Source organism: Mobula birostris, chromosome 9, assembly GCF_030028105.1.
Source record: "Mobula birostris isolate sMobBir1 chromosome 9, sMobBir1.hap1, whole genome shotgun sequence".
Classification (NCBI taxonomy): Eukaryota; Metazoa; Chordata; class Chondrichthyes; order Myliobatiformes; family Myliobatidae; genus Mobula; species Mobula birostris.
Window position 1 is genome coordinate 127,396,282 of NC_092378.1, and position 14,330 is coordinate 127,410,611.

The following is a 14,330-nucleotide window of genomic DNA, read 5'->3' on the forward strand; positions in this document are numbered from 1 at the left end:
CCTTCCCTAATCAGAACATTTCAAGTCCTATAAAGCTAAATAATGTTACAGCACATTACTAAACTATGCGATCACTTGTTGATATAATGGTAATATATCTATTTCTGTCTGTATATGGCTTCTGGTGCCACTCTAGTTTTACTTTCCAGAACATTTTGTTGCATGTAATTAAACTGCTTTTCATTTCTGTAGTTATATTTTTGAGACCAAAAGAGTTTAATTTGACAAATATTTAACAAATATTATCACATTATTTGTCATTTTTTTTCTGTTAACTACTCTAAAAATAGATAGAATTCTATGTTTGGCTACTAGTACTGAATGAACATGATAGAATCCATTCTCTATTGAGCACCCATCCCGAAATTTTGTCTATTGACTTCAAGCAGATATATTGGGAGATGTTAATTTTCGCATAGATTCGGAGAGGCAGATCAGGTTAAATAGTCTCAAATGTGGTTGGGACTATTCTATGGAACAATGTGCCAAAACTTTCTGCCAGCCCAAAGCCATGCATTACCTGTGACTGAAATACTGTATGTATTGAGCAGAAACTCATTCTGGCTCAGCCAGTGTTATACTTTTGCTGTGCAAAAACCATCCTGATCCAACCTTATGATTATGTAGTAATAGAAAATGATCAACACAGAGATGATTCATCTTATTATGCCTATGGTAGCCTAATTCCATCTTCCAGCATATTGTCCATAAACTATCATGTCTTGGCTGGTCAATTAAAAATCCAAGTATTTTTTTACATCTAGTGAGCGTTTCTAACTATACCATACTTTCAGGTAGTGAGCTCAAGATTCCTGAAAACATTTTTCCTCATTCCTTCCAATTATTATCAATAATTTTGGTTCATGATTCTCCTGATTTCTGGCCCCATGGCTTTGGAAAATAGGCCTTTCCTACTTACTCCCTCATGATTTTACAAATCTCATTTGTTTCCCATCAGCCTTCTAGGTTCTAAAGAAAACAATCATAGTGAATTCAATCTTTCCTCATAGCCATTTTGGACTTGGACATTTGCACAAGGATCCCAAAACTGGTAGCACTAATGCTGAGAAACACCATCAACTCCAGAAAGCTTCAGCACAATAGGTTTCGAAACAACAAAACTGGTCATATTTGACACAGTTATGAGGAAGAAGCCAACACCATCATGGACACCATATGGCCAATCACGTCATAAAGTTCATGCGCCTTCAAACCAGAGGTGGTAGCAGTATGCATGGTAGGTGAGGGAAGGGGGGATATTTGGGAAAAAGTGGACATAAAATAATTGGATTTGTTGCCAAGTTTGAAAGGGAGAAGGGAATATTACAAACTGAGTTTTAAAGTTGAGATTGATGGGATGAGCAGTTTGATCACAATAAATTAAGTGAAATAGTTAATATTTAAATCAACAAAAAACAATGGAAGGTATTGGAAAATGCAAATGCACACATTGTGTTTTCTATAGTATTACAGTATTTACTCAAATGTATTACAGTATTTACTCAAATGCACACATTGTATTTTCTACAATATTTACTATGTAACCATTGTTAGCCATTAGAAGGTATTCACTATGTAGCCTTGACTTTTGACCTGTTCACTATTAGTTCATGAAGAGAACTAGAATGAAATCAAGTAGCAAGATAACGGTGGCGGGTAAGATGATGAAATATGTGGCAGTATGTCGACGCAAGGCTAATTAAGAAATAACTGTGGTTAGGGATAAGAAGACATATGGTCCAAAATGTAAACTAGGACATAATTAAATTGGGGAGTAAAACAATAGTGGAAAGTCAAGAGCGGATATATTGATGATGTGTAATCACAGGCCGATTGGATATGATAATGTAGCTAAGATAGGAGAATTGCTATAAAAAATGCTATGTACAAGGTTTGACGGGCAGTCAGCAACTAGCTTTCTGATTGTCTCAGCTTTGATTTGCAAATTAAAGTTTAAAATTACTTGAAAGATTTTCTGCGTCTCCTTGTCGTTTGTGAGAAACCACGAAAAAGGATACAAGCAAATATTTGAAATGAAAGAAAACTATTGTTATGCACCACTACAAGATAAAGCTTCCACTTCTGTTGTTAGGCAACCATGGTCAATTGATGAGGTTAGTGCAGTGTTTAAAAAGAGGCTTAAATAAATAACTGAAGACACAAAGCAGCACTTGTGGGCGTAGGAACAGTATTAATGCTTCAATGTCTTTAACCTATCATTTCATCAAATGTCATCAACCTGAAAAGTTAAATATGTTTTTTCTCTCAACATTATTGTCATAATTTTCAGTTCCTATTACAGATCAGTTATTGCTTTTTAAAGGTTAAGCAAATGCAAGGTAATATAAAATGCTACTCCACCAAACAAAAGTTAGGACACATTAAAGAGCAAGAAAGGTACAAAGAAGCAGTAAAGTGTAAAAGGAGACATCAAGGATCACCTTAAACGTACTCCTGCCAGCAGCAGAATTTGATGGAAGCCAAAAGACTTTCGCTGTTGGGAATTGTTGCAGGGAACTAGTCAGACAAACTGATAATTGGTAGGGAAGCAGAGGCTTAATATTGATAGGGATAATGATCAGTGATTATGAAAAGGAGAGTGCAAATACTTGCAATCAGAGATTTTAGATTTTCTTGGTGGGAGCAGTTCTCACCTCCCTTTCACTGCCAAGTTTTCTGACCCCTGGGAGAAACAGATGACAATATGCCAGCTGACACAGTAGTTGTTGTCGTCAATTAGCAATATTTAACTTTTTAATACTTGGTGAATTTCTGCCTATTGAGAGGGGTTATCTTTGTAATGATGTCTGCTGTCAGAGTTCCATGTTTCAGAAACATATAGAAGGGCTGGGAACATTGCTTCCTGGTAGATCATAAATTTAAAGCTAAGGTGTGAATTTTATACACTTTCATTCAATTGACCCTTTTACCCAATCAGCTGTGCAGGTGTATTGAAGACAATGATCAATTTCATCATTGCTGCCCAACTTTATGGAGAGATGGCTTCCAAGGTATGGTCCATGTTTTCCAGGGTCCTGCCTTAAACCTTTATTGCTAGAAGATTTTATGGTATAGTGGGTAAGTGGTAGAGAACCATTGTCTTGCTGATATTGAGTCAAGGCCCATGCTCTTCTCTACTTTAGCGAATGAGTTGGAAATAATATGGAATGAGTGGGGGTCGTCACGTGATGATGTGGGATTGAGACGTATGAATCCAGCTCTCCTGTAAAAAAATCAGCAAAGTACCATTTAAACAAAGCAAAATTAATAAATACTTTCCGAAAACTACTTATAAACTTCTCAGGACTATTTTACAATATGCCTCGTAAATCGCAACAGAAGAAGTCTGCCGTTGTGAAGTCGCCGCGAGATGGGAAGAAAAAAAGGCCTACTGTAGCGATGGAACCTCGGACTCAGGTTGGATCTCCTTCGGAGGAGACACGTTTTATCTCTGGCGTAGAAGAACAGGGAGCAATGGCGGCAGTAGCGGTCCCTGGGAAGAAGATGCCTGAATTGCACATGTGCAAAGAAGTTGGCATGCGCAAGTCGATACAACTTAAACTGCAAGAACCGACGGCCACTGCAAGTGAAAGTGACTCAGAGTCAGAATTGGATTCCGCAGAGAACACAGATGAAGAAGAGGAGGAAGAACTGAAAGAGACTAAAAGTAAAGGATATAATGGAGACATAAAAGAGGCTTTATTGCAAGTAATGACTGAATTAAAAGGAGTAAAAATAGAGATTAGAAACATGAAGCTGAGCTATGATAAAGCAATGAGAAGACAGGAGAAAATGGATAAGAAACATCAACAAGTTGGAAAGAACAATGGAGCATATTAACGACAGAGTGGAAAAAACAGAAAGTGATATGCTTGTTTGGAAAACGGAAAGAAATCGACTGTTGGAAAAAGTGGACCTGCTGGAAAATTTTAGTAGACGAAGTAATATTAAGATTGTTGGTCTTAAAGAAGGTATAGAGGGATACAATCCAATAGAATTTTTTCAAAGATGGATCCCGGAAACTTTGCAAATGAAAGAGGAAGACCGATCAATTGAAATTGAACGGGCACATAGAGCTCTAAGACCAAAACCACAAGATGACCAATATCCACGATCAATTTTAATAAAATATTTAAGATTTCAAGACAAAGAAAGGATTCTACAGGCGGCTGCTCAAAGGGCCATTGATGATATAAGGGAAGAAAATATTTTTCTACTCTGACATAAGTTATGAACTTTTGAAGAGAAGGAAGAAATTTAATCCAGTGAAAAAAGTCCTTTGGGATCATGGTTATCAATTTATACTGCGCTATCCTGCAACCTTGAAGATTTTTTTGGCTGCCGGAGAAAAAAGATTTTTTGACGACTACCAGAAAGCGGAGGAGTTTGTGCAAGATTCTTTGAAGATACAAGAACAAACCCAGGGGAGTGAGATGGATTAAAGATGAAGATTTTGTCAAGGAATAGACGTGGTGGATTTTTAAAGGCGAAAGAATACATAAATATATTATTAATTATACGGTAGAGGGGAAGAAAGCTTAAAGTTTGAAGAATATTAGTTGGGAATAGTGACATTAATTTTTCTATATATATACAAATTTTTTGTTACGAGGGAGTTGGAAGAAACGCTGATCAATCGCTACGGAATTCATGTGTGCAAGCGTGGCTATAGCCACGACCCACAAAATGGAGGGGGGTAGTGTTGTGCTTTTTTTCATTCACAACGTTAGTAGGGGGGTATTTTGTTGTTTTTCTTTTTGTATCTTATCTTTTATTTCTTTCTTTTTGCCTGGATGATTGGGAGGGAAACATAGTAACATGGTGAAGTTTAAAGAGATTCCCCAAGGAACCATGAGAGTTAAGATGTTAAGTAACGTTTTAGATTAGAGTAACTTTGTTAAGAATAATGAATAATTTATTGAATTTTTTGAGTTTTAATGTTAATGGGCTTAATGGACCGGCGAAAAGAAAAAGAATCTTAACACATATTAAGAAAATGAAGGTAGATTTAGCCTTCTTGCAGGAAACGCATCTAACAGAAATTAAAGAGAGATTGGGTGGGTACTGTTGTTGCAGCTTCATTTAATTCAAAAGCGAGGGGAGTAGCAATTTTGATCAATAAAACATTACTAATTAGAATACAAAATGTAATAATCGATTCTGCAGGGAGATATGTGATTATACACTGTCAACTTTTTTCCGAATTATGGACTCTCATGAATATTTATGCACCAAATGAAAATGATGCAAAATTTATATAAGAAGCTTTTTTGAATTTGGCTGATGCACATGAAAAAATATTAATAGGAGGAGATTTTAATTTTTGCCTAGACCCAGTCTTAGATAGATCAACTAAGGCTGTTACAAAATCGAAGGTAGTAAAACTAACTTTATCATTGATGAAAGATTTAAATTTGATTGATATATGGAGAAGAATCAATCCCAAAGAAAGAGATTATTCGTTCTATTCTAACAGACACACAACTTACTCAAGGATAGATTTTTTCCTATTATCGATCAATATTCAACACAGAGTGAAAAATATGGAATATAAAACAAGACTATTGTCAGATCACTCTCCTTTATTAATGACAATAATAATGATTGATAAGGAAGAAGTGACTTACAGATGGAGATTTAATTCAAAATTATTAAAACGTCAAGATTTTTGTGATTTTATGAAAAAACAGATCCAATTTTTTTTGGATACAAACTCTCATTCAGTGGATGATAAATTTATACTTTGGGATGCGATGAAAGCATATTTGAGGGGTCAGATAATAAGCTATACGTCTAAAGTTAAGAAAGAATATATGGCAGAACTAGATTAATTGGAAAAAGAAATTACAGAATTAGAAAAAGAATCTCAAAGACATACGACAGGAGAAAAACAAAGACAACTTGTCAATAAGTTACAATATAATACGCTTCAGACATATAGAATGGAAAAAGCAATCATGAGAACTAAGCAAAGGTATTATGAGTTAGGTGAGAGAGCACACAAAATTCTTGTTTGGCAGTTGAAAACAGAACAGGCTTCCAAAACGATAAATGCAATTAGAACAAGTGCAAATAAAATTACTTATAAACCTTTAGAAATTAATGAAACCTTCAAAAGTTTCTATTCTGAATTATATCAATCGGAATCACAAAATGATGTTAATGAGATAGAAAGGTTTTTATCACAAGTAACTCTTCCAAAATTGAATTTGGAAGAACAGAAGGGATTAAATATGCCTTTTACATTAAAAGAGGTTGAAGAAGCTTTAGAATCACTTCAAAGTAATAAATCTCCAGGAGAGGATGGTTTTCCACCTGAATTTTATAAAAAGTTTAAAGACTTATTATTTCCTCCTTTTATGGAGTGAATACGTCAAGCGGAAAAAAACACAAACTCCCAGCATCTTTCTCAACAGCGGTTGTAATAGTATTGCCAAAAAAAGATAGAGATCCTTTAAAACCAGCATCATATAGGCCTATTTCTTTGTTGAACACGGATTATAAAATAATAGCAAAAATTTTAATCGAAAAGATTATCTAAATATTTACCAAAATTAATACATATGGATCAAACAGGATTTATTAAAAATATACAACTGGCAGATAATGTAACTTGGCTACTTAGTATAATTCATTTGGCACAAAAAAAGGAGGAGGTGAGTATAGTAGTAGCCTTGGATGCAGAAAAAGCATTTGATAGATTGGAATGGGATTTTTTATTTAAAGTATTAGAAAAATATGGGTTAGGAACACCTTTTATAAACTGGATTAAAACTTTAAGTACTAACCCTAATGCTAAAGTAGTGACAAATAGTCAAATTTCAACACCATTCCAGTTTAAAAGGTCAACTAGATAAGGTTGTCCATTATCACCTGCTTTATTTGTATTGGCGATAGAACCATTAGCAGAACTAATCAGAATTGATTCAGATATTAAGGGTTTTAGAGTTAATCAGGAGGAATATAAAATTAATCTATTTGCCTATGATGTTTTGATTTATTTAACAAACCCACAGCATTTGTTATGTAAATTATCTTCTAGATTGGATGAATATGGGAAAGTATCAGGGTATAAAATAAATTGGGATAAAAGTGAAATTTCACCTCTTACTAAAGGAGATTATAGCCAATGTCGATTAGTAACCCAATTTAGATGGCCGGTAAATGGTATTAAGTATTTAGGTATAAGACTTGATAATGATGTTAAGGATTTATATAAATTTAATTATTTACCACTATTGAAAAAAAATTCAAGAAGATCTTGGCAAATGGATGATACTACCAATAACATTAGTAGGTAGAGTCAATGTTGTAAAAATGAATATATTTCCTAGATTACAGTATTTGTTTCAAACATTACCAATACAAGTGCCACAGAAATTTTTTCAAGAGTTAAATAAATGTGTGAGAAAATTTCTTTGGAAAGGTAAGATGTCAAGAATATCATTGGAAAAATTGACATGGAAATTTGAGTTAGGAGGGTTACAACTTCCAAACTTTAAGAATTATTATAAAGCAAATCAATTTAGATTTATTGCATCTTTCTTTGATGAACAAAAACCGGCATGGATTAGAATAGAATTAGATAAGATAGGAGAAAATACACCCAAAGATTTTATATATAAATAGGAATCTAAATGGATATGGGAAAAGAAAGAATCTCCTATATTAAAACATTTGATTGATCTATGGAATAAGATAAACGTTGATAATGAAATAAAGAAATCTTTATTAGCAAGGAGATCTTTGATTCAAAACAGATTTATTCCTTTTACAATGGATAATCAACTTTTATATAATTGGTACTTAAAAGGGATTAGATCTATAGGAAACTTATAAACGAGGTATATTGATGTCATTTGAACAATTAATGAATAAATATAAAATAGCAAATAACACTTTCTTTTGTTACCTTCAATTAAGGGCTTATTTAAAAGACAAACTGGGGTCAAACAATGTTTTTGCCAAAATCCAATGAAATTGAAATTTTAATTCAAAAAGGAAAAATTAAAAAAATTATTTCTTTTATGTATAATTTGATTCAAAAACAGACAATTAAACAAGGAATCCGCAAGTCAAAACAAAAGTGGGAAACAGATCTGAATATTAATATTGATGAAACAAATTGGTCAAGACTGTGTCTTGACAGTATGACAAATACAATAAACGTACGACTTAGATTAGTACAATATAATTTTTTACACCAATTATATATTACACCGCAATAAATAAATAGATTAAATTCAAACTTATCTGATCAGTGCTTTCCATGTAATCAAGAAATTGGTACTTTCTTACATTCTATTTGGTCTTGTTCCAAAATTCAACCTTTTTGGATAAATTTAAGAGTTTTATTGGAACAAATTACTGCAACTCAACTTCCACATAGCCGTATATTATTTCTATTAGGTGATATTGAAGGGATAAAACCGAAACTTAAACTGAATAAATATCAGAAAGAATTTTTAAAAATTGCATCGGCAGTAGCCAAGAAGGCTATAGCAGTTACTTGGAAATCGGATTCCTATTTAAGTATGGATCGTTGGAATAATGAAATTTCTAGTTGTATTCCACTCAAAAAAATTACTTTTAATTTAAGAGATAAATATGATACATTTTTGAATACCTGGCGCCCATATTTACAAAAGATAGGATGGCATATTTAGTTGCTCCAATGATAAAGATGTTGGTCCCTTGGGGAAAGTAATAAATAAATATACTAAATTTATTTTGAATCCCATGGAGCATGTGGAAACTTTCCAATATCCTGGCAGTTCTTCTTTCTTCTTCTTTTCTTTTCTTTTCTTTTTTTTCAGATAGGGGTATATATCGGGGGGAAGGGTTAAGGGGAGGGGGGAGGGTAGATATTATCTTTCTATGTAATCTTTTCGAAAACTCAATAAAAATTATATTAAAAAAATGGAACGAGTATGGCTTCCAGGAATACACAAACATTGTGATGTGCACTCTGTGGATCAGTTACTTAGTTTTGAATGGCCTTGATTCTTTACTAGAGTCACTGTAGTTTCACGCAAGTTCTGAAATTTACCTCTCTTCCTATGAAAACTTTATTGAAGGTGAGGTGCTACATTGCAGTGAGAAGGATTGAGTAAGGTGGTGGGTAATGAAACAGCACTGTTTGTCACTTGTCTTCACTGAGATCGTCTCTATTGCAAACCTGTCGGTTAGGGCAATGGTTTGTACACCATTGTGAAGCAAATGCAAAATGAGGATGAATTACTGTGGGAGTGGAATTTGAGGAAGGTGCTTCACAGACCTATCTGAATGATCAAAGGCTTTAGCAAGGTTGAAAAAGGCCATATAAGATGGTTGATGCTGTTCCATTTTTTTTTGGTCCTCGGAGTTGCCTCAAATGGAAGGTCATGTCCATTATGTCCCCAAATGGTTGGGACCTAAAGATAATTATACTCTAACGCAGGACTCCTTTTTCATCTTAACTGAATAATGACCTCAGCAATTGCTAAACTAAAATAGCTTGTCATCTGGGAGGAAGAACAGAGATTAATTCAGTTGCAAAGGACTTAAGCATATGAAAGAAATCAGGTCTGGGCTTTTAGCCTTATAGCATTCAATTATTCAGTTGGTCCTCAACATCATTGACGTTCATGGTATTGACATTTCAGTAGCTTCATCCATTAGTGCTTTTAAACAAAAAGGTTTGAGGCACTTTATTTTTCACTTAAACTCATGTTCCAAGGTCTCCTATGGAAGAGGATTGTATCTGTGATGAAATACTTTTCTTTTTTAGTTAACTTATTATCCACCACCACTTTTGAAAGCATATGATAGGAGTATAGAGTTTTCTGTTGACCACATAATTCTACCAAAAGCCTGCTGTTTTCTCCTTCATCAATAAGAAAGCGCCAAGTTGAGGCTATACTAAGTTTTTGCCTAATTCTGAGATTTGGCTGGTGCTGTAACTTGCATTGTCTTCTAGATTTCCAGCTGAATTATAGTTCATCTCCTAGCTTAAGGGTGTTGGGAATGTGAGAGTTGTATTAGCCATGGTCATATGGCTGCTGGTAGCAACTAGTATATTCTAGTTGTTTAATTTTTAGCTACTTAGATGTGTCCTTACTCTGGCCAATAATACATGACACCATAATACAAGGTATTCCGAATGAAAAGACTAAAAAAAAAGTCCAATGTCTGTGTGGAGATCAGTCACATTAGTTGCATAATAAAGGCAGATTGGACAAGGTTAAATCAGTTACCCTCTTATGTCAAGTTTAATCAAGCCCATCCAGTATGCTATGTTTTTCGCAAGTTGACAATCTAAGTGATGGACAGTAAAGTCTTTCTTCCAGAGGACAAATGTTTTCTCTGTAGGAAATCTGCAGTTTCAAAGTTTGCAGGAAGACCAGAACAGAAAGATAGCAGTTTGCTCCTCTTACAGATCGGAGCACCTTGTATTCTTGGCACTAGCATATATACATTATAATAGAAACACATCTACCTAGATTTTAAATAAAACAGATTCTGTAGATGCTGGAAATTCAGAGCAACACATACAAAATGCTGGAGGAATTCAGCAGGTCAGGCAGTATATATGGAGAGGAATAAACAGCCCCATGAAGGGTCTTGGTCTGCAACATCAACTGGTTAGTCCTCTCTATAGGTGATGCCTGATCAGCTGAGTTCCTCCAGCATTTTGTGTGTGTTTACCTAGATTTTTCTGCAAATATCTGGACAGGTGTAATCCATTTGAATGGTATTATGAGAATTGTAATGCTAGCTCATGAACTGTTGCTGTCTTAGACACAATACTATCTTGTTATGTTTCTTTTCTTTCATTCATTTCTTCCTCTGTTGCACAACTGACATTATCTTTTGTATAATTCCAAAAGTTATAATAGTTATTATTCCTTTGTCATGCAACTCTGATATTACCTAATAAATGCCAGACACCTTTATCAGTATTTTGAATTTCAAATTAGGCTAAGCTAGATACACTTCTCTTAAATGTTCTGTACGAATTTAAAGTCAAGATAATCTTCAAATACATTTTCGGTACTAAACTTCAGATTTCAGTCATAAGTTTTATTTATATTACGTTCTTCATGTAAATGGAATATTTCAAATGGCTTTACACTGAGCAAGAGGCAGAAGAATGCAGATGGGATAGGAAGATCCAAATGCAAGATGGAAGGGATATTTTGGGAGATTATTGAAGCACAAAATAAGGTAGCAAATTTAATGGGTTTACAAAACATTTTCAAAGGATTGTATTAGGTAAAATAAATTGTAAAAGAGTAGCACAATTTTTTTTCTTCTCTCTAACTGTCCTTATTGATGAAATTACTTTCTAAACAGCATGTTGTTGTTGTTCGTCCATTGTATGTCGATGAGGACCTCGACACCATTATTGATGGTGTTGAGACTAGCGCGTGACTTGGATTTAAGTGAGGGAGAGTTGCCTCACTCTCTCTTCCCAATTCCCATCTGGATCCAGTGGCAAGACAGAGTCGAGACAGCTGGAGATGGGACTAGGCGCAGTGGATGACCAGGACATCTTCTATGTCTTGTCCTGCTCTACCCTTTCCACGACGCTTGCAGAGACCGCCTTCTTGGACCTTCCATTGGTCTCGTCCGCTCAATACGCCGGAGTCTGTCTTCACATGCTGGGATAGACAACTCCCTATCTCACAGAGGGTTTGAGACGCGTCGGCTACCCTCACCTGGTTTAGCCAGCTTGTCGAAGCCGTTGCCCGGGGTGTGGCCGCTGTCGCATGCAAACAGCTACGGGGAGCCACAGGTGAGAGCTGAGTACCAGGTGGGGACCAAAGGTGGACTAACCGCCTTGAAAAGGACGCGACATATTACTCCACCAGAGGTGCTACCCCTCCCTGACAACCCATACACTAAACAGCATAACACCGCAGCAACACAGGCCTCACTCTATCAGATGGTCTCTTTGTTCATCCATGCCTCTCCCATGCTATCTGCAACTTAAAACCAACTTTTTCTAATAACTAGAAGAAATAACTCTGTTTTGCTTTCCACAGACGCTACTTAATCTGCAGATTGTTTCCAATACATTTTTTATTAGGAATGAAATTGATCTTTGCATCAAACCAACTTAATGTTAAGTGTTCACTAGGATTAAAGAGAAGATGGTGGCACGACAGCAGCGCGCGTGGCCACTTCGGTGGTGATGTCTGTTACCTGTCAAGTAGGGGACTGTGCACAATTCTGACTTGATGGAGACGGACGTGAGAGTATAGAGGAACACCTGGAAAACTTCTGAAATGCCCGCTTCGCTACCACTGTGTGGTAACCGGAATCTCCGGAGCAAAAGGCCCCGAAATCCTCAGCTTTGCGTGTGTCAGCGGCCGAGGTGAGGTCGAAGGCGCTCGGCAGAGGATGGCGCTCAGGAGGCTGTATCGGAGAGGCTGGTTGGAAACTCAAAGTTTTCGGATGGATGGACTCAGTGTTGGCTGTGGTCGGCTGCTTCCAAGGCATCAGCAAGTTGACGGTGCCTGGAGGTTTATGGCAGGGAGTTTCTCCCTTTTGCCGCCTGCTATCGGGGACTCAGGAGTCGATCGACTTGGGGACCTTTGAGACTTTATTTACCATGCCCATGGTTTGTTCTTCATCAAATTATGGTATTGCTTTGCACTGCTGTAACTATATGTTATAATTATGTGGTTCTGTCAGTGTGTGTCTTCGGTTTTTCCTGTTTTCTGTGATAACACTCCGGAGAAACATTGTATCATTTCTTAATGCATGTATGCATTTCTAAATGACAATAAAAGAGGACTGAGTGTTCTCATAATCTAATTAAAATATTACCAAGAGAACAACCCACATAGGGCAAGATGTATGTAGATCCTTGCATTAAAAAAATTACTTCACAATACTTACAGGTTTACGATTAGAGCAGCGAAAATGAGATGCATCAATTCCAGACAAGTCAAAACCATCTTCTTTTCGTTGGATGTCAATGTAATATTTTCTGTATGTAATAAATTTAAAAGGTGGTAGTTTGGTACTCTACTTATTGAACCCTTTAAATAGCCATAAATGTTTTTAAAAAATCATTTTTTCATTGAATTTATAATCTTGTTCAAGCATTACAAAAAATATAATATTCTGAATATGGACTCTGTTCTTGTTTATTACTGCTTTTATAAATAGTGGCAAATGGATCATGTCATTTAATTATATTTCCAATCTGACTCAAAGCTGCTTCTTAGTTTGAGATACAACTTCCTGTGCATTTGCACCAGAAGCATGCATAACAGCAAATACCTAGTCTAAAAGAATGATCAATCTTGGCCTTATGCCAAAATGCTTTAATTGCTTTCATCTTTTATGCTTACATACAATTTCTTACACTGAACAGAACTTGATCCCGTAAATTGATTCTTAATAGTAGGCAGGTTGTACAGCCATGAAATGATACTGTACAAAGTGAAGCTTTGTACATATATTATATAATCCCAGGGCTGAAATAGCTAACACGAGAGGGCACAGTTTTAAGTTGCTTGGAAGCAGGTACAGAGGAGATGTCAGGGGTAAGTTTTTTTTTTTTTACACAGAGAGTGGTGAGTGCGTGGAATGGGCTGCCGGCGACAGTGGTGGAGGTGGATACAATAGGGTCTTTTAAGAGACTCCTGGATAGGTACATGGAGCTTAGAAAAATAGCGGGCTATGGGTAACCCTAGGTAATTACTAAAGTAAGTACATGTTCGGCACGGCATTGTATGTGCTGTAGATTTTCTATGTTACTAATATCAAATATACATGTAACAGCACTCAAAATACTTCAACTGGTACTTTGTGACTTAAAATGAATCTGCAAAATTCTCTCCATCCCTGCCCATCCTCTATGATCAAAAACATGTTTGATTTCTAATGCATCCTAATTTTGATGAACATTAAATATTACTTTTTGTTTCAAATTGCTATTTCCAGGATTTTTAATTCTTATTTTAATTGTAATTCAGAAATTAGGAATAGGATTACAGTCAGGATTTTAATTGTAAGCTAGGTGTGTTTTCACTGGGACCAGAGGAGATGGGGGGGAGACCGAACCGAGAGGGAAAAATTATTAGGGACCCAGAAAGTTAAATGAAAAGGACATTTTACTCTAAGCAAAGAATTTAAAAAAGAGCCACAGAAGTAAGTTAGATAGTAGGAGGATCACAGAGATGAACAGTATTTTTTTTTTGTCAGCCAATGAGTTGGAGGTAGAGTGGAGTGTGTGACTCATGGAAAACGACTGTATGGCTATACATGGAAAACAGTCTGGTTAAAGAATGGAACTTCCAAGAAAAGCATGGCAATTATTAATTCCTCAAAAGAAG

The 14,330-nt window shown here is 35.6% G+C and overlaps 1 protein-coding gene across 10 annotated transcripts in view; it reads right to left on the minus strand.

Moving 5' to 3' along the window:
• Window positions 1–14,330, minus strand: part of LOC140203056 (uncharacterized) — a 159,304-nt gene that overhangs the window by 111,147 nt on the left and 33,827 nt on the right. For 9 of the 10 annotated variants that reach the window (XR_011887277.1, XR_011887276.1, XR_011887275.1 and 6 more), the window contains exon 2: window positions 12,886–12,976. The exons of the other annotated variant lie outside the window; for it this stretch is intronic. The gene's annotated coding sequence lies outside the window, so the exon portion shown is untranslated. The remainder of the gene's footprint in view (window positions 1–12,885; window positions 12,977–14,330) is intronic. 10 annotated transcript variants of the gene reach the window in all.